This window comes from Dendrobates tinctorius, unplaced genomic scaffold (genome assembly GCF_039654945.1).
Source record: "Dendrobates tinctorius isolate UK_male_01 unplaced genomic scaffold, ASM3965494v1 ptg000111l, whole genome shotgun sequence".
Classification (NCBI taxonomy): Eukaryota; Metazoa; Chordata; class Amphibia; order Anura; family Dendrobatidae; genus Dendrobates; species Dendrobates tinctorius.
The window spans coordinates 35,965,080-35,985,183 of NW_027361779.1; positions in this window are offsets into that span (position 1 = coordinate 35,965,080).

A 20,104-nucleotide genomic window follows, 5' to 3' on the forward strand; every position below is an offset into this window, starting at 1 on the left:
CTAAAGTATAGTACAGACGATAAAGCTTTTGTCTCATGCGACAGATATCAGGCCTTCATAACAACCCTAAGTGTATGATCAACATCTGTAACAATGGTACCACATCAGAAATGCCATCGATCACTGCTCCATGTGCCTAGATAGATATGGGATATATTAGATAGATGATAGATAGATAGATAGATAGATAGATAGATAGATGATAGATAGATAGATAGATAGATAGATAGATAGATAGATAGATATGGGATAAATAGATAGATGGGGAATAGACAGATATATACTGTAGATAAATATTGGATAGATAGATATGAGATAGATATATAAATATGGGATAGATAGATAGCTATGGGATAGATAGATAGATATAGATAAATGGATACCTAGACAGATACATTCATGCCCTCTTCTCCTATCCCCCTTTTCCTATTTCTTTATCTTTCTGGGGGACATATATACCAGGAAAGGGCCCAGTATTGCTGACCTATATACCAGGAAGGGGCCTAGGATTGGGGACATATATTCCAGGATGATGGACATATATAGCAGGAAGGAACACAGGATTACAAACATATATACCAGGAAGGGGTAAAGAATTGCAGACATATATACCAGGAAGGGGCCCAGGATAGCGAACATATATACCGGGATGGGCGACATATATACCAAGATGGGACCCAGGATGGGAGACATATTATACCAGGATGTGGGACATATCTACCAAGAAGGGGAACAAATATACCAGGATATGGGATATATACCAGTAAAGGGCTCAGGATTGGGGACATATATACCAGAAAGAGATCTAGGATGTGGGACATATATATCATGAAGGTGCCCTGATGAGGGTCATATATACCTGGAAGGGGTTCTGGGTGGACTGGCATATAACCTTAAGGGAGCCAAGATGCAAAACACTAGTACAGGATGGGGGACATTACTACATAATGAAAGTGGCGAGGGGCAAACGTATGTATTTATAGGATTTAGAAAGCTGAAGGGCCCATACATCAGAGCAACTTGCAGGGAGGCCATGGTCCAAATTTTGCAGCAGGAACCATCAGACTCTAATTATGCCTCTGGTTTGTCCAGTCATAAATCACAAGTTTGCAGTCACTCTGCTGAAATTGTGGTCACGTGACAGCAAGTAAATCTTATGACTACTCCTGGCCACATTCCGTCTTGACTGTTTCTGGCCTTGCAAAATATAATTGTGTTGAGTGCACCGGAAACAATCTAGTCTGGTTCTAGCTGGGAGTATGCATATTGCATTCTATCAGTCACCTGACCACCAATCCCAACGCTGACTCTGGAGATTCCTCACAGTGTGCAGTGCACGCACTAGGAGGCTTCACAAGTCTGCAGTCACATAGAGTGACTGCAAATTTATCATTTTAGAGTGGACAACCCCTTTAAATTATGGAATCAAAGAGTTATCCTTGTGTAGCACAGATGTAAATTTATGTTGTAACCTTGAGCTCAACTAGGAAACCCTAAATCATTAATATGCTTTATTCATATATAGAGTTCAGAATTAGAGGACTGGGTGTAGTAAATAAGTGTAATTTACTGAATTTTACACTAACAATATTATTCTGAATTTGGTATGATTATTATTATTATTATAGCACCATTTATTCCATGGCGCTTTACATGTGAGGAGGGGTGTACATAATAAAAACAAGTACAGTTATCATAAACAATACAAGTCACAACTGGTACAGGAGGAGAGAAGATCCTGCCCGCGAGGGCTCACAATCTACAAGATTAGATAGAATGAGAATTAAAAACGCTACCTATGGTATCCAGCAAATACATGTTACTGCCATTGTTGCAGTTGTTGACTACGGATAATGATATATTTGCACATTCTTTAGCTGGCCATACACCTTCATAGCTATTGACCAAATGGGGGTTCGGCTGAAAGTTATTTCTCCGGCCTCCCCATAAACTGGAGTGTTCAACTCTGCTGAGCAGTCTTGTGATTTCAATTGGAGGAGAGGAGAATGCTGCTGCAGGCATGAAAATAAAAAGCTGTTCATCTAACTTTAAAGTATTTGTGGTCCTGCAAAGCCTGCACCAATACATTATAAGGTCACATAAATAGTAATAAATACATATTGTATGTCTACAATGCTGTATATGGTATTACTGCACTCCAAAAATTGTTATATTGGCTTTGCCTGTGATGTTGAATGAACAGACGATGCACAGCGATAGCAGAAATTCAAGAACTGATATCAAATTACTGACAATGACTTTTAAGTAACAGCATTCCTGCAGAAAGACCCTTTGATGAGATCTAATTATTCTCATATAGCTTCATTGATGTCATTCACACTTTTTTTTGTGGTTTTCCAAATCCTGACAATGACAAGATCATATGTCCCAGATCCAACAATCTGGGAATTGTCTTTGTGAGCTATTGAAGTCACTGCTACACATCCCTTTATGTTACCTTTTGTGAGGGAGCCTTAAGAATAGTCTACTTAGATGTGAATAGCCTCTTTTAATTAGCAAATATTTTTATACAATGAAAATGTAACAATGTACATTATAAGTTTACTTTGTATAGACAGTTTTGTGTTAGTTTTCAATTGTAAGTATTCATTGGAGAGTTCATCTTTAATAATGCGAGGGGCACTTCAAAACTTTAATCTTCGAAGTCACGGGTCTTCATATTCCATTAGACCCTAAATTCTACTTGCTCAATATCCCCCCATTCCAGATTGGAAGTAGGATTCAGCGGATTCTTTTACATCTGACCACAGCCTCAAGATGTTTAACAGCAAGGAAATTGAGGCTGGCTTACTCTCCTTCACTTAACGAGTTGCATTCCCGCATACAGGACATACGAAGTATGGAACATCTCACTGCTTTAATAAATAATACGTTTGAAAGTTTTGAAGCAACGTGGAATCTGTGGGACGTATACTGGGCTCGGAAGGCTTAGTATTGATATTTACTCAGCAAAATGTGCCATCTTTCCCTGGGACCTTTCCTCCCTCCCTCGTGTTTCACTGTCTTGTCAATTATATTTGTCTCTATTATGTTAATTGTTTTGCATTGAATGTTTACATGCATTGTATCTTGGTGTGTTTTCATTCTGTAAATTTCTATTGGAAAATCAATAAATATCCAGTTATAAAAAAAAAAAAATAATAATGTGAGGGGCACTTCAATCCTTTATTGTATGTCCCCCTGACTGGTGTGCCCCTTTTGAAAAGGGTTAATAGCTTGTATTCCAAGAACAATTGAAAACCAAATTACAAGAGACACCAGAATGTCAAGGAATCACCTGCTACATTACAAAGCTAAAGATTAAAATAACCGGGTGCCTCTAGTAGTCACCTACAACCCAAATCTGGAAGCGCTAAGGGGAGCTGCACGGAAATAACAACCTTTACTACAAAAAGATGCCCGAAAACAATCAATTTTTCCAGACCCCCCACTACTGTGCTTTAGGCAGCCCCCAAATCAAAGAAGCATCATTGTCAGAAGCTCCCTGTCCTCTCCAACAGCTGCAGGAACCTTTCCTTGCAACCAGAAAAAATGTAAAACCTGTCCATTTATAATGACCACGGACACGATAAAGATCCCCAATTCACATCAGGACTTCAAGATCCCAGGTACTTTCAGCTGCATCACATCTAATGTGGTGTACTTAATTATTTGTACTAAATGTCCAACTGGGGGTCTGTATGTGGGGGAGACGGCAAAAGCTTGAACAAGGATGAATGCTCATCGTCACACAATAAGAGAAAAAAGAATGGATCTACCTGTGGCAAAACATTTTTGTATGCCTGGTCACAACAACACCATGGATATGAAATTACTGGTACTGAAAAGTAACTTCACATCTCAGAGAGACAGGAGGGTTTGGGAGTATAAATTTATGACGACCTTTGACACTCTCAGTGCTAGAATGAATGTGTCGCATGGATTCATGTGTTTTTACATCGATTAAGGAATTTGCTCCTAAGACCTTGTGGGGGCATCACAACACATTAGGAGACCCCAATCAGAGGACAATAAAACATCCAGACTCCTTATCTATGAACTAGTCCAATATTTATGTTTCTCCCTATCCCATAATGATAATTCTGTTTCACGTCACTTGTCTTATCTATTGCATATTTTCTGTGCTGTGTTGTGCATATATATGTGATTCTTCAGATGTTGTATTAGTCAATGCCTGATGAAGAGACCTGAGTAGTCTTGAAAGCTTGCAATGTGTTACCATCTTTTCAGTTAGCCATTAAAAGGTATCAACCTCTGAGGACTCTCAATTCTGAATATTTTTCTATCTACTGGCTGACACGGTACAAAGATATACATCTTTCCTGTAGCTTGTGTTCCATGTTCCCTGTTTTGCATTGTCTCCTCCCTTACTGTTTGTCATATGGCCCCGCCTTTCTTTCCTCCTCCTTTTCTGGCCCCTCTTATATACGATATCCCAGCCTCTTCCTTCCTACCTCTCTCCTCACAACGGGAGGATGCGTTGTCCTGTCCTCCCTTCCTTACCTCTCATTAGTTCAGTGTGTTGGTTGATACTGTGTTTTGTATTTTGTGTTTTGTAAGTCACAGCGTGGTCTATTGTTATACCATAAAGAGTTTTTTGTACGCACGGCTGAGCATATCGATTCGTACCTGTTCACCTGGCTGATACTGCAGCAACACGCCTCTCTTGCCTCCTCCTGCAGCGATCCTGGGACCCTGCTCCACTGCGGCCGGTAAGGTATATCCGCAAACTTGGGGGGAAAAAAGTGTGTCTTATAATCTGAAAAATACAATAATAAAAATGCCTTAAAACATTCTCTCATTATTCTTGCAGTTGGTAAATATTAATAATTATGGTAATCCTAACTGACCTAAAACAGGAAAAGTTTATTCTGATTTCATGTCGTATACTGAGAAAAACATGCAGATGTGTCTTTTTATATAGTCTATGTAATCTACTGTATATATATAAAATTGAATGTATGTATGTGTGCATCACCAACCAATCACAAAGCATCTTTCATTTCACCAGAGCTGTTTAAATGAAGTTGAGCTGTGATTGGTTGCTATGAGCAACAGTTTCCCCACTCGACAACACCTCAGCAGACACTGACATGGTGGGAGAAATCTAGCATCCCTGGGAACATAAGCTCCCAGCCATTGTCTGTCCCCCAGAAAGGAGCAGAGAGCACAAGACTGAAATGAATCCCCCCTCTCGTGCCTATATCCCCATCACACATCCTTCATCCCATAGGCACATCTTCCCTCTTAAAGGGATCTCCGGTATGGAAGTTAGTACAAATCTCTCAGCACTCTGATTCTGACTCCAGGCCTCTCTTAAAGGGCTCATTGGTATGGAAGTTAGGGCAAATCCATCCAATGTGGCGCCCCTGAGGGTTCAGTTGCCACAGAGGTACTGCACCTCCTCTGGAGGTGTGGTGCCCCACCATCCAGGTAAGTTGGAGGGTCCTGATCACATTCCAACATCTGCACCCATCATCACAAAGTAGTGTAGCAAAGCCACATTTCGGCTCCCTGCTTGGAGTGTAGCAGAGCACCTTTGGTGGCTCCCTGCTTGGAACACGAAGCGTGCTGGGAGGCGGGTGGAGTTAGAATACATAAAAGAGTGGAAGGTTTAGAAGTTGAGCTCAGTTCAGTTGAGTGGAGAGTGAGGAGTGAAGATCCCTGGGAGAGGGATGGAGGAAGGAGATGCTGCAGCAGATCTCAGTGACCTGGGTCTGCTGGCACAGGAAAGTGTTATGAATGAGTCACTGGAGGAGGAAAAAACAAAAACACAAGCTAAGTCCAGAAAAGCGAAGAGGTTGGTAGCTAGCTGATTGCAGACCCCTGATCCTATTCACCACAACTAACAGTAGCCGTGGGGGGTTCCTACGGTGCCTTAGACCCCTCGTCACAGCCGGAGAGCTAAATAAGCCTAAAGAAAGAAAGGGGAAATCTAAACTGCCCCAGAGCAGACCCCAAAGCAATAGACAGCCCCCAACATGTACTGTCGGTGAAAAACAGATGAAAACACAAACACAGGCAGAAAGACAGGCTGAGCAAACGATGGGGCCCAACTAACTAGATAGGAAAGGACAGAAAAGATGCTGGCTGCAATCTGCAAAAAACCCTGCCAAAAATAATGTCCAACACATCAGGCCCTGAAGTCATTAGACTTCAAAATCACTATATCAGCACTCAGGTATATTCTGAAGACAGAGCAAAGAGATCAACTGATCACAGACAAAAAATGGAGCTCAGCCCGTCCCAACCAGGGCAGGCTGAACACAAACACTAAGTAAACAGACAAAATCTCATGGAAAAATAGCAGAGCAAAAACTTAGCTTTTAGTAGACAGGAACTAAACTGGATTCCAGAGCTCAGAGCAGAAAGGATCACCAGCAACCTTGCAGGGCGTCGGCTGCCTTATATCCACTCAGAAATTCCGGATGTCCAATCACACTCCACCTGTTCAGATGACAGGTTCTTCCCATCCAGATCAATTTCACTACCTCCTTTCACCAGCAGAGGGAGTTCATCAGACATCTGAGGTGAAGGAGAAAATGAACTCATAACCGTACCTCCCCCTTGAGGAGGGGTCACCGAACCCTCATGCACGCCACCAGGGCGATCAGGATGGGCCCGATGAAAAGCACGAACCAATCTTTTGGCATGAATATCGAATATCCGTCTAGCCAGACGAGAATCCAGTATCTTCTCAACCTCATATTCCACATTACCTTCAACCAATACAGGGTCAGGAGGTGCCACCACAGGAACTACTGGCTCAACAAACCTCTTTAACAGAGACTTATGAAACAAGTTATGGATCTTGAATGTAACAGGAAGAGCCAATCGAAAAGAGACTGGATTAAGAATCTCCAAAATCTTGTAAGGTCCAATAAATCTAGGTTTAAACTTTGGAGAAGCCACCTTCATAGAGATATTCTTTGATGACAACCAAGCCATATCACCCACCTTAAACCGGGGATGTTATGAATGAGTCACCGAAAGAGGAAAAAGCAAAAATACAAGCTAAGTCCAGAAAACCGGAGAGGTTGGTAGCTATCGGATTGCAGACCCCTGATCCTATCCACAACAACTAACAGTAGCCGTGGGGGGTTCCTACGATGCCCTAGACCCCTCGATCACAGCCGGAGAACTATATAGACCTAAAGAAAGAAAGGGGAAATCTAAACTGCCCCAGAGCAGACCCCAAAGCAATAGGCAGCCCCCAACATATAATGACGGTGAAGCAAGATGAAAACACTAACACAGATAGAAAGATAGGTTGAGCAAACGGTGGGCCCAAGCTAACTAAAAAGGACAGGATAGAAAAGCTGCTGTCTGCAATCCGTAAAAAACCCTACCAAAAAAAGTCCCAACTGTCTGATAGGAAAAACAGGCCCTGAAGTCGCTAGGACTTCAAAAAGACTATATCAGCACTCAGGTAAATTCTGAAGACAGAGCAAAGAGAAAAACTGATCAGAGACAAAAATGGAACTCAGCACACCCCCGACCGGGAATGGCTGAACTCCAAAAACAAGGTAAACAAAACAAAACTAATAAGTTCAATAGCAGAGCAAAAACTTATCTTTGGGAAGCAGGAATCAGACTGGTCTCCAAGAATCCAGCAGAGAAATCACCAGCGACTCAGAAGGGCGTCGGCTGCCTTATATCCAGTCAGAATTTCCTGTTACCCAGTCATCATCTACCAGATCAGGTGTTTGGTAATCAGCCTCACTACCTTCCTTCACCAGAAGAGGTAGATCATCAGACATCGACGGTGAAGGGGAAAATGAACTCACAACAGTACCTCCCCCTTGAGGAGGGGTCACCGAACCCTCATCCACGCCACCAGGGCGATCAGGATGGGCCCGATGAAAGGCACGAACCAATCTTTCGGCATGAATATCGGATGCAGGGACCCAAGAATTATCCTCCTGGCCATAACCCTTCCATTTAACCAAATACTGGAGTCTCCGTCTAGCCAGGCGAGAATCCAGTATCTTCTCAACCTCATATTCCACATTACCTTCAACCAATACCGGGTCAGGAGGTGCCTCCACAGGAATTACTGGCTCAACAAACCTCTTTAACAGAGACGTATGAAACACGTTATGGATCTTAAATGTAACAGGAAGAGCCAATCGAAAAGAGACTGGATTAAGAATCTCCAAAATCTTGTAAGGTCCAATAAATCTAGGTTTAAACTTTGGAGAAGCCACCTTCTTAGCGATATTCTTTGATGACAACCAAACCATATCACCCACCTTAAACTGGGGACCAATGGTCCTATGCCGGTTGGAAAACCGCTGGGCCTTTTCCTGGGAGAGAGACAACTTATCCACCACTTGGTCCCAGATGTGGTGCTTTCTCTCCACCACAGTGTCAACACCTGGGCAGGCAGAAGGCTCCACCTGCCCTGAAGAGAATCGAGGATGAAACCTGAAGTTACAAAAAAAAGGTAACATCAAAGTGGCAGAACTAGCTCTATTATTTAAAGCAAATTCGGCCAAGGGCAAAAATGAAACCCAATCATCCTGATCAGCAGAAATAAAACATCTCAAATACAACTCCAAAGTCTGGTTTGTTCCCTCCGTCTGCCCATTGGTCTGAGGGTGAAACGCAGAGGAGAAGGACAACTGAATTCCCAGCTTGGAACAGAAAGTCCTCCAAAATCTAGACACAAACTGAACTCCTCTGTCAGATACAGTGTTCTCAGGAATCCCGAGCAAGCGAACCACCTGTTGCAAAAACAAGGGCACCAACTCTGAGGAAGATGGCAACTTAGGGAGTGGTACAAGATGGACCATCTTAGAGAATCTATCACAAATCACCCAAATAACAGTCATTCTCTGAGAGACAGGCATATCAGAGATACAATCCATTGAAATATGGGTCCATGGCCTCCTGGGCACCGGCAAAGGCATCAACAACCCACTAGAGCGAGAACAAGGTTTAGACCGGGAGCAAGTCCCACATGAATGCACAAAATTCCTGACAACACGAGACAAGGCGGGCCACCAAAAAGACCGACTCACCAAATCTCTAGTACCAAAAATACCTGGATGACCAGCCAATGCAGAGCAAAGAACTTCAGACATCACAATCTTCCTCCACTGGTCAGGAACATACAATTTTCCAATGGGACAATGCTCAGGTTTGTCCTCCTGAAACTCTTCCAGAGCACGTCTCAAATCGGGAGAGATGGCAGAAAGAACTACCCCCTCACCTAAGATGGTAGCAGGCTTGGTCACAATAGGAGAATCAGCAAAGAAACTCCTAGAGAGGGCTTCTGCCTTGACATTCTTAGTGCCCGGAAGAAAAGAGACCACAAAATCAAAACGTTTGAAAAACAAGGCCCACCTAGCCTGTCTAGGATTCAAGCGTTTGGCCGACTCCAGGTAAATCAAATTCTTGTGGTCAGTAAGGACCACGACTTGATGTTTAGCTCCCTCCAACCAATGTCTCCACTCCTCAAATGCCCATTTCATGGCTAACAGTTCCCGATTCCCCACATCATAGTTATGTTCGGATGGGGAGAACTTTCGGGAAAAGAAAGCACAGGGATTCACTTTAGATGTTACAGGATCTTTTTGGGACAAAACAGCTCCTGCACCAATCTCAGAAGCGTCCACCTCTACCTGAAACGGGAGTGAGACATCAGGTTGCCGCAAAACCGGAGCAGAAGTGAACCTTCGCTTCAGCTCCTGAAAGGAAGAAACAGCCTCCGGAGACCAATTCAGCACATCAGCACCCTTCTTAGTTAAATCAGTCAATGGTTTGGCAATACCAGAAAAATTAGCTATAAATTTACGATAAAAATTAGCAAAACCCAAAAACTTCTGGAGGGCCTTCAAAGAAGTGGGCTGAACCCAATCATAAATGGTCTGTACCTTGGCCAGGTCCATTTCAATAGTTGACGGAGACAAAATAAATCCCAAAAATGAAATCCTCTGTACACCAAAAAGGCATTTCGCTCCCTTGACATACAGGGAATTCTCCCTCAAAATCCAGAACACAGTCCGAACATGTTCCACATGAGAGTCCCAATCCTTGGAAAAGATCAAAATATCATCCAGATAGATGATCAAAAATTTATCCACCAAGTCTCGGAAAATATCATTCATGAAGCACTGGAAGACAGAAGGGGCATTAGTGAGCCCAAAAGGCATCGCTAGGTACTCAAAATGTCCCTCCGGAGTATTAAGCGCCGTCTTCCATTCATCCCCATGCTTAATGCGAATAAGATTATACGCCCCCCTGAGGTCAAGCTTGGTAAACCAGCAAGCACCTTTAACTCTGGAGAATAGATCCGAAATCAGGGGTAACGGACACTGATATTTAACAGTAATTTTGTTGAGGGAACGATAGTCAATACAAGGCCTTAATGACCATCTTTCTTAGCCACGAAAAAAAGCCCAGCACCTAAGGGTGAAGAGGATGGTCTAATATGACCCTTCGCCAACGACTTCTTAATATAGGATTGCATAGCCTCGTGCTGGGGTACAGATAAATTGAAAAGTCGACCCTTGGGAAATTTACACCCAGGGCTCAGCTCAATTGCACAGTCATAACTCCTATGAGGAGGCAAAGACGCAGACTCATTCTCACTAAATACATCATAATAATCAGCCAAATAGTCAGGAACATCATGCGACTGGGGAGAGGTGGAGAAAACAGGAGCATCACTAAGGGCACACCCACAACCCCAACTCATCACAGACACAGATTTCCAATCCAGAACTGGATTATGGATTTGCAACCAGGGAAACCCCAGAACAATGGTATCATGCAAATTATGCAGCACCAAAAATCTGCAATTTTCTTGATGGTCTGGGGTGACTCGCATTACCACCTGGGTCCAAAACTGAAATTTATTCTTTGCCAAAGGAGTAGCATCAATACCCCTCAAAGGGATAGGCGTCCGCAGAGGTGTCATAGGAAATCCACAACGTTTAGCAAAATCCAAGTCCATCAGGTTCAGAGCTGCTCCCGAATCCACAAAAGCCTTAGCGGAAAATGTGGACAGGGAGCAGATCAGAGTAATTGCCAGAAGAAACTTAGGTTGAACACCACTCACAGCAAATGTGTGTGCAAAACGTTTCTCTCGTTTAGGGCAGACAGAAATAATATGCGAGGCATCACCACAGAAGAAACACAGCTTATTACGCCTTCTGAACTCCTGACGTTGCGCCCTAGACAAAACTCTATCACATTGCATAGGTTCAGACATTTGTTCAACAGGTGGCAACACCACTCGTGCGGTTTTGCATTCACGCAAACGCCGATCAACCTGAATGACTAATGACATAGAATCGTCAAGACCAGAGGGAACAGGAATTCCCACCATAGTATCTTTTACGGTTTCTGACAAACCCTTCCGAAAGAGAGCTGCCAAGGCGGCACCATCATTCCAGGTAGTAAGGACCGCCCACTTTCGGAATTTTTGACAGTACAACTCTGCAGAATCCCGACCCTGGCTCAATGCCAACAGGGCCTTTTCAGCCTGATCAATAGCATTAGGTTCATCATACAACAACCGCAAGGCTTGAAAAAATGCGTTCACATTAGTAAGAATAGGATCATCAGCTTTCAAAGAAAACGCCCAATCCTGGGGATCGCCGCGCAGCAAAGAGATGACAATTTTAACCTGCTGCGTGGAGCTCCCCGACGAGTTACGCTTCAAGGCAAAAAATAATTTACAATTCTTAAAATTCAAAAATTTAGACCGATCCCCAAAAAACACATCAGGAGTAGGGATCTTTGGTTCAGCAGCATGTGAATAAGCAAGATAGGCGGAAATTCCCCGCACTTCAGCAGTGAGCTGCTCCACACGATCAGACAATTGCTTCATCTCCATTGAGAAAGAAAAAAAAATTCCCCCTACGGCCTCAGAGACATAGAGGAAAAAATATACACAAAAAAAAAATTCTGACACTTTTTTTTTTACAATTCTTTCCTCCTATTGAGTACCCTAGGATCTGCGGTATGGCTGGTGATTCTGTTATGAATGAGTCACCGAAGGAGGAAAAAACAAAAATACAAGCTAAGTCCAGAAAACCGGAGAGGTTGGTAGCTATCGAATTGCAGACCCCTGATCCTATCCACAACAACTAACAGTAGCCGTGGGGGGTTCCTACGATGCCCTAGACCCCTCGATCACAGCCGGAGAACTAAATAGGCCTAAAGAAAGAAAGGGGAAATCTAAACTGCCCCAGAGCAGACCCCAAAGCAATAGGCAGCCCCCAACATATAATGACTGTGAAGCAAGATGAAAACACTAACACAGATAGAAAGATAGGCTGAGCAAACGATGGGGCCCAAGCTAGCTAAAAAGGACAGGATAGAAAAGCTGCTGTCTGCAATCCGTAAAAAAACCCTACCAAAAAATGTCCCAACCGTCTGATAGGAAAAACAGGCCCTGAAGTCGCTAGGACTTCAAAAAGACTATATCAGCACTCAGGTAAATTCTGAAGACAGAGCAAAGAGAAAATCTGATCAGAGACAAAAATGGAACTCAGCACACCCCCGACCGGGGATGGCTGAACTCCAAAAAACAAGGTAAACAAAACAAAACTAATAAGTTCAATAGCAGAGCAAAAACTTATCTCTGGGAAGCAGGAATCAGACTGGTCTCCAAGAATCCAGCAGAGAAATCACCAGCGACTCAGAAGGGCGTCGGCTGCCTTATATCCAGTCAGAATTTCCTGTTACCCAGTCATCATCTACCAGATCAGGTGTTTGGTAATCAGCCTCACTACCTTCTTTCACCAGAAGAGGGAGTTCATCAGACATCGACGGTGAAGGGGAAAATGAACTCACAACACGGGGACCAATGGTCCTATGCTGGTTGGAAAACCGTTGGGCCTTTTCCTGGGAGAGAAACAACTTATCCACCACTTGGTTCCAGATCTGGTGCATTCTCTCCACCACAGTGTCAACACCTGGGCAGGCAGAAGACTCCACCTGCCCTGAAGAGAATCGAGGATGAAACCCAAAGTTACAAAAAAAAGGTGACATCAAAGTGGCAGAACTAGCTCTATTATTTAAAGCAAATTCGGCCAAGGGCAAAAATGAAACCCAATCATCCTGATCAGCAGAAATAAAACATCTCAAATACGACTCCAAAGTCTGGTTTGTTCTCTCTGTCTGCCCATTGGTCTGAGGGTGAAACGCAGAGGAGAAGGACAACTGAATTCCCAGCTTGGAACAGAAAGTCCTCCAAAATCTAGAAACAAACTGAACTCCTCTGTCATATACAATGTTCTCAGGGATACCATGCAAGCGAACCACCTGTTGCAAAAACAAGGGCACCAACTCTGAGGAAGATGGCAACTTAGGGAGTGGTACAAGATGGACCATCTTAGAGAATCTATCACAAATCACCCAAATAACAGTCATTCTCTGAGAGACAGGCATATCAGAGATAAAATCCATTGAAATATGGGTCCATGGCCTCCTGGGCACCGGCAAAGGCATCAACAACCCACTAGAGCGAGAACAAGGTTTAGACCGGGAGCAAGTCCCACAGGACTGCACAAAATTCTTGACATCACGAGACAAGGCGGGCCACCAAAAAGACCGACTCACCAAATCTCTAGTACCAAAAATACCTGGATGACCAGCCAATGTGGAGCAATGAACTTCAGACATTACTCTCTTCCTCCACTGGTCAGGAACATACAATTTTCCAATGGGACAACGCTCAGGTTTGTCCTCCTGAAACTCTTCCAGAGCACGTCTCAAATCGGGCGAGATGGCATAAAGAACTACCCCCTCACCTAAGATGGTAGCAGGCTTGGTCACAATAGGAGAATCAGCAAAGAAACTCCTAGAGAGGGCGTCTGCCTTGACATTCTTAGTGCCCGGAAGAAAAGAAACCACAAAATCAAAACCTGTGAAAAACAAGGCCCACCTAGCCTGTCTAGGATTCAAGCGTTTGGCTGACTCCAGGTAAATCAAATTCTTGTGGTCAGTAAGGACCACGACTTGATGTTTAGCTCCCTCCAACCAATGTCTCCACTCCTCAAATGCCCATTTCATGGCTAACAGTTCCCGATTCCCCACATCATAGTTAAGTTCGGATGGGGAGAACTTTCGGGAAAAGAAAACACAGGGATTCATTTTAGATGTTACAGGATCTTTTTGGGACAAAACAGCTCCTGCACCAATCTCAGAAGCGTCCACCTCTACCTGAAACGGGAGAGAGACATCAGGTTGCCGCAAAACCGGAGCAGAAGTGAACCTTCGCTTCAGCTCCTGAAAGGAAGAAACAGCCTCCGGAGACCAATTCAGCACATCAGCACCTTTCTTAGTCAACTCAGTCAATGGTTTGGCAATACCAGAAAAATTAGCTATAAATTTACGATCAAAATTAGCAAAACCCAAAAACTTCTGGAGGGCCTTCAAAGAAGTGGGCTGAACCCAATCATAAATGGCCTGTACCTTGGCCGGGTCCATTTCAATAGTTGACGGAGACAAAATAAATCCCAAAAATTAAATCCTCTGTACCCCAAAAAGGCATTTCGATCCCTTGACATACAGGGAATTCTCTCTCAAAATCCGGAACACAGTCCGAACATGTTCCACATGAGAGTCCCAATCCTTGGAAAAGATCAAAATATCATCCAGATAGATTATCAAAAAATTTATCCACAAAGTCTCGGAAAATATCATTCATGAAGCACTGGAAGACAGAAGGGGCATTAGTGAGCCCAAAAGGCATCACCAGGTACTCAAAATGTCCCTCCGGAGTATTAAACGCCGTCTTCCATTCATCCCCATGCTTAATGCGAATAAGATTATACGCCTCCCTGAGGTCAAGCTTGGTAAACCAGCAAGCACCTTTAACTCTGGACAATAGATCAGAAATCAGGGGTAACGGACACTGATATTTAACAGTAATTTTGTTGAGGGAACGATAGTCAATACAAGGCCTTAATGAACCATCTTTCTTAGCCACGAAAAAAAACCCAGCACCTAAGGGTGAAGAGGATGGCCTAATATGACCCTTCTCCAACGACTCCTTAATATAGGATCGCATAGCCTCGTGCTCGGGTACAGATAAATTGAAAAGTCGACCCTTGGGAAATTTACACCCAGGGCTCAGCTCAATTGCACAGTCATAACTCCTATGAGGAGGCAAAGACACAGACTCATTCTCACTAAATACATCATAAAAATCAGCCAAATAGTCAGGAACATCATGCGACTGGGGAGAGGTGGAGAAAACAGGAGCGTCACTAAGGGCACACCGACAACCCCAACTCACCACAAAGATTTCCAATCCAAAACTGGATTATGGATTTGCAACCAGGGAAACCCCAGAACAATGGTATCATGCAAATTATGCAGCACCAAAAATCTGCAATTTTCTTGATGGTCTGGGGTGACCCGCATTACCACCTGGGTCCAAAACTGAAGTTTATTCTTCGCCAAAGGAGTAGCATCAATACCCCTCAAAGGGATAGGCGTTCGCAGACGTGTCATAGGAAACCCACAACGTTTAGCAAAATCCAAGTCCATCAGGTTCAGAGCTGCTCCCGAATCCACAAAAGCCTTAGCGGAAAATGTGGACAGGGAGCAGATCAGAGTAATTGCCAGAAGAAACTTAGGTTGAACACCACCCACAGCAAATGTGTGTGCAAAACGTTTCTCTCGTTTAGGGCAGACAGAAATAATATGATAGGCATCTCCACAAAAAAAAACACAGCTTATTACGCCTTCTGAACTCCTGACGTTGCGCCCTAGACAAAACTCTATCACATTGCATAGGTTCAGACATTTGTTCAACAGGTGGCAACACCTCTCGTGCAGTTATGCGTTCACGCAAACGCCGATCAACCTGAATGGCTAATGACATAGAATCGTCAAGAGCAGAGGGAACAGGAAATCCCACCATAGTATCTTTTACAGTTTCTAACAAACCCTTCCGAAAGAGAGCTGCCAAGGCACCATCATTCCAGGTAGTAAGGACCGCCCACTTTCAGAATTTTTGACAGTACAACTCTGGAGAATCCTGACCCTGGCTCAATGCCAACAGGGCCTTTTCAGCCTGATCAATAGCATTAGGTTCATCATACAACAACCCCAAGGCTTGAAAAAAATGCATTCACATTAGTAAGAATAGGCTCATCAGGTTTCAAATAAAACGCCCAATCCTGGCGATCGCCGCACAGCAAAGAGATGACAATTTTAACCTGCTGCGCGGAGCTCCCTGATGAGTTAGGCTTCAAGGCAAAAAATAATTTACAATTATTCTTAAAATTCAAAAATTTAGACCGATCCCCAAAAAACACATCAGGAGTAGGGATCTTTGGTTCAGCAGCATGTGAATGAGCAAGATAGGCGGAAATTCCCCGCACTTCAGCAGTGAGCTGCTCCACAATTGCTTAATCTCCATTGAGAAAAAATTCCCCCTACGGCCTCAGAGAAATAGAGGAAAAAATATACACAAAAAAAAAAATTCTGACACTTTTTTTTTTCTTTACAATTCTCTCCTGCTATTGAGTACCCTAGAATCTGCGGTATGGCTGGTGATTCTGTTATTAATGAGTCACTGGAGGAGGAAAAAGCAAAAACACAAGCTAAGTCCAGAAAACCAGAGAGGTTGGTAGCTAGCGGATTGCAGACCCCTGATCCTATTCACCACAACTAACAGTAGCCGTGGGGGGTTCCTACGGTGCCCTAGACCCCTCGTCACAGCCGGAGAGCTAAATAAGCCTAAAGAAAGAAAGGGGAAATCTAAACTGCCCCAGAGCAGACCTCAAAGCAATAGACAGCCCCCAACATGTATTGTCGGTGAAAAACAGATGAAAACACAAACACAGACAGAAAGACAGGCTGAGCAAACGATGGGGCCCAACTAACTAGATAGGAAAGGACAGAAAAGATGCTGACTGCAATCTGCAAAAAACCCTGCCAAAAATAATGTCCAACACGTCTGATAGAAAAGGCCCTGAAGTCACTAGACTTCAAAATCACTACATCAGCACTCAGGTATATTCTGAAGACAGAGCAAAGATCAACTGATCACAGACAAAAAATGGAGTTCAGCCCGTCCCAACCAGGGCAGGCTGAACACAAACACTAAGTAAACAGACAAATTCTCATGGAAAGATAGCAGAGCAAAAACTTAGCTTTTAGTAGACAGGAACTAAACTGGATGCCAGAGCTCAGAGCAGAAAGGATCACCAGCAACCCTGCAGGGCGTCGGCTGCCTTATATCCACTCAGAAATTCCGGATGTCCAATCACACTCCACCTGTTCAGATGACAGGTTCTTCCCATCCAGATCAATTTCACTACCTCCTTTCACCAGCAGAGGGAGTTCATCAGACATCAGAGGTGAAGGAGAAAATGAACTCATAACAGGAAAGGAAAGAAAGAGAAAGACATTGAACAGAAACCTGATCTTCCATGGGACGGAAAGATTAGTACAGAACGTAGGAGTAAAAGGGAACAGAGGACGTGGGTTAGAAGAGAACCCTGCCTAGAAGTTCTAAGCGCCAGGCTGGGGCCCGGTCCCCGAGGTTGTATGGATACTAAGGGTCCTACAGCAGACACCGGTGGAGTAGTGGGCTGTAAATGCAATACTCCCATCTAAGACCTGGTGGCACAACAGCAACTTGGATAGTGAGCCGGGACTTAGGAGTAAGAAGTCCCCGAAGCAGGCTACAGCTGTTTGCCGTACAAGTATAGTTCTTGGGAACATCTGTCAGGAGGAACTCCAGTGTAACTCAGTACTAGGAGTACTTCACACCAAAGGCGCTATAAGAGGAGACGTTCAGAAAGGCACATGTTGGCGGAGTGTTGGAAGGGAGCATTCCATCTGACCTGGAGGTTGACTGAGTCCCTGACCCGGAGGACACAGCACGGAGGCAGGCACCTGTGTGTACTACAGACTGTGAGTAAAGCTTTGGAACTGCAAGCCCTGGTGTCCTCCATTTATTCCTGCGCCAACACACCCGGTACCACTACATCTGGGTACCCGCTTCTACACTGCCTGCGCCTCGCCTCTATCCGTACATCTACACTGCCCTGAGACTACAGCTCCACCTGTGGGGAGCTTCACCATCTTGGCTGCACCACACCTCCAGTCCCAGAGGATCTGCATGCAGCGTCGGCTTAGCATCTTAATTGCCGAACACCACAGGTAGTGTCACGAACTATTCATTCAAACAATTACAATTCACCATTTCAATTCCCCCATTACTTGGGCGCCCAGGGCCACGGACCGGGTCACCGCTGCTGTGACACATCTCGCTGATACCGACCCAGTACCGAGTACCCCACAGCCCTGGGAGGGCAACTCACCAGCGCTTTGGTTTTGACCCCAGGTCTCTCTTAAAGGGATCGCCGGTATGGAAGATAGGGCAAATCCCACAGCGCTCTGATTCTCACCCCAGGCTGCTATTAAAGGGATCATTGGTATGGAAGTCAGGGCAAATCCACTCAGCGTTCTGGTTCTGACGCCAGGCCTCTCTTAAAGGGATCCCCGATATGGAAATTAGGACCGTTCCACTCAGTGCTCTGGTTCTGACCCCAGGCTGATGAGATGATGTGAGATATTAGGGGTAGTAGTCCGGTGGCTGTGGCTGACAGGATGATGTGTTATATTAGGGGTAGTAGTCCGGTGGCTCTGGCTGACGGGATGATGTGGGATATTAGGGGTAGTAGTCTGGTGGCTCTCGCTGACGGGATGATGTGGGATATTAGGGGTAATAGTCCGGTGGCTCTGGCTCTCCCTCAGGGAGGGAGTCCGACATCGGCATAAATGTACGCTCAATATCATAAAGGGGTTAAAGCCCGGTCACAGGTAGGGTTTAAAAGGAGCCCCATAATGACAAGGGCTAGCAACCCATCGGCAATCCACGGCCACAACACAAGCGCGCTAATAGGTGCTTGGAATGAAGTGCACCAATGTTGGCTCATTGTAAATGTCACTGTTTGTCGAGTTTGACAGCGGCATTTAACAGGTTTACAATTATAGGAGGAACTCTGCTCCACCCATGATTGTTAGGGGCAGGTCCTGGCTGTAATTGACAGCAATGAACTGCCAGGTATGGCTCAGCTCACCTCATGAGACCGCTTAATACACCGCTTCCAACTTGTGTCATATATGTACGACAGAGTTTGTGAATGGGATAAAGATGAAAGAATAATGACATGACCCCTCCTCACCTGACCTAAACCCTATTGAGGACTTGCTGGCCCTTCATAAATGGGAAGTTTACAGTGAAGGAAAACAGTACACCACTCTGAACAGTACAGTACATGCAATGTTCCTTTAGATTTACTGGACTATAGCGGATAACACTTCTACTAACATATTGTGACAACACAGCATTTATTCTTATTTATAACACATGTATTTTACAGTAGGTTTAGAGCAGTGGTCCCCAACCTTTCTGACCTTGAGAGACACATTCAGCTTAGAGAGCGGGTCGCGAGCCACATTCAGCACTAAGAGAGGGTCACAAGCCACATTCAGCTCCCACCCCCTTCAAAGTAGTGTCAACCAAAATGTGACATCCGTCTGCGAGTCTGGGCTGCAGTAAGACAGCACCCCGAGCAACCCCGATACCCTTTACCCCTATACAGGGATCTGGATTTACAGCAGAGCCCAGGAGGTGCGTCTGAATAAGAGCAGCGGACCAGAGCAAGACGGTCACCAGAAAGGGGTTAAAAAACGGGACCAAAAGCGTAGTCAGGAATCCAAGTCTAAACCAGGCGGGCAGCAGAGGTACAAAAACGGCAGACAGTTGCAGAGTCAAATCCAGGCCAAGGTCAGAGTCATAAACCGGGAGGGAGACAGAGGTACAAAATCGTTAGGCAGTCGCAGCGTCAAAAACCATGACTGACAGAGGAGCGGAGCCTGCGCCCACCAGATGCCTGCGCAGGAGCCCCTTCTCCGTCACCACCACCCACGGGGGAACCACAGCGCCTGCTAGTGGCCGAGGCAGGAACAGCCGTCCCCGAGTCTGACGGCGACGTGACCATCCGGTGCCTCCCAGTGGTTGAGACCGGAACAGCAGTCCCTGTATCTGACGGCGATGTGACCGTCCGGCGTCTCCCAGTGGTTGAGACCGGAACAGCAG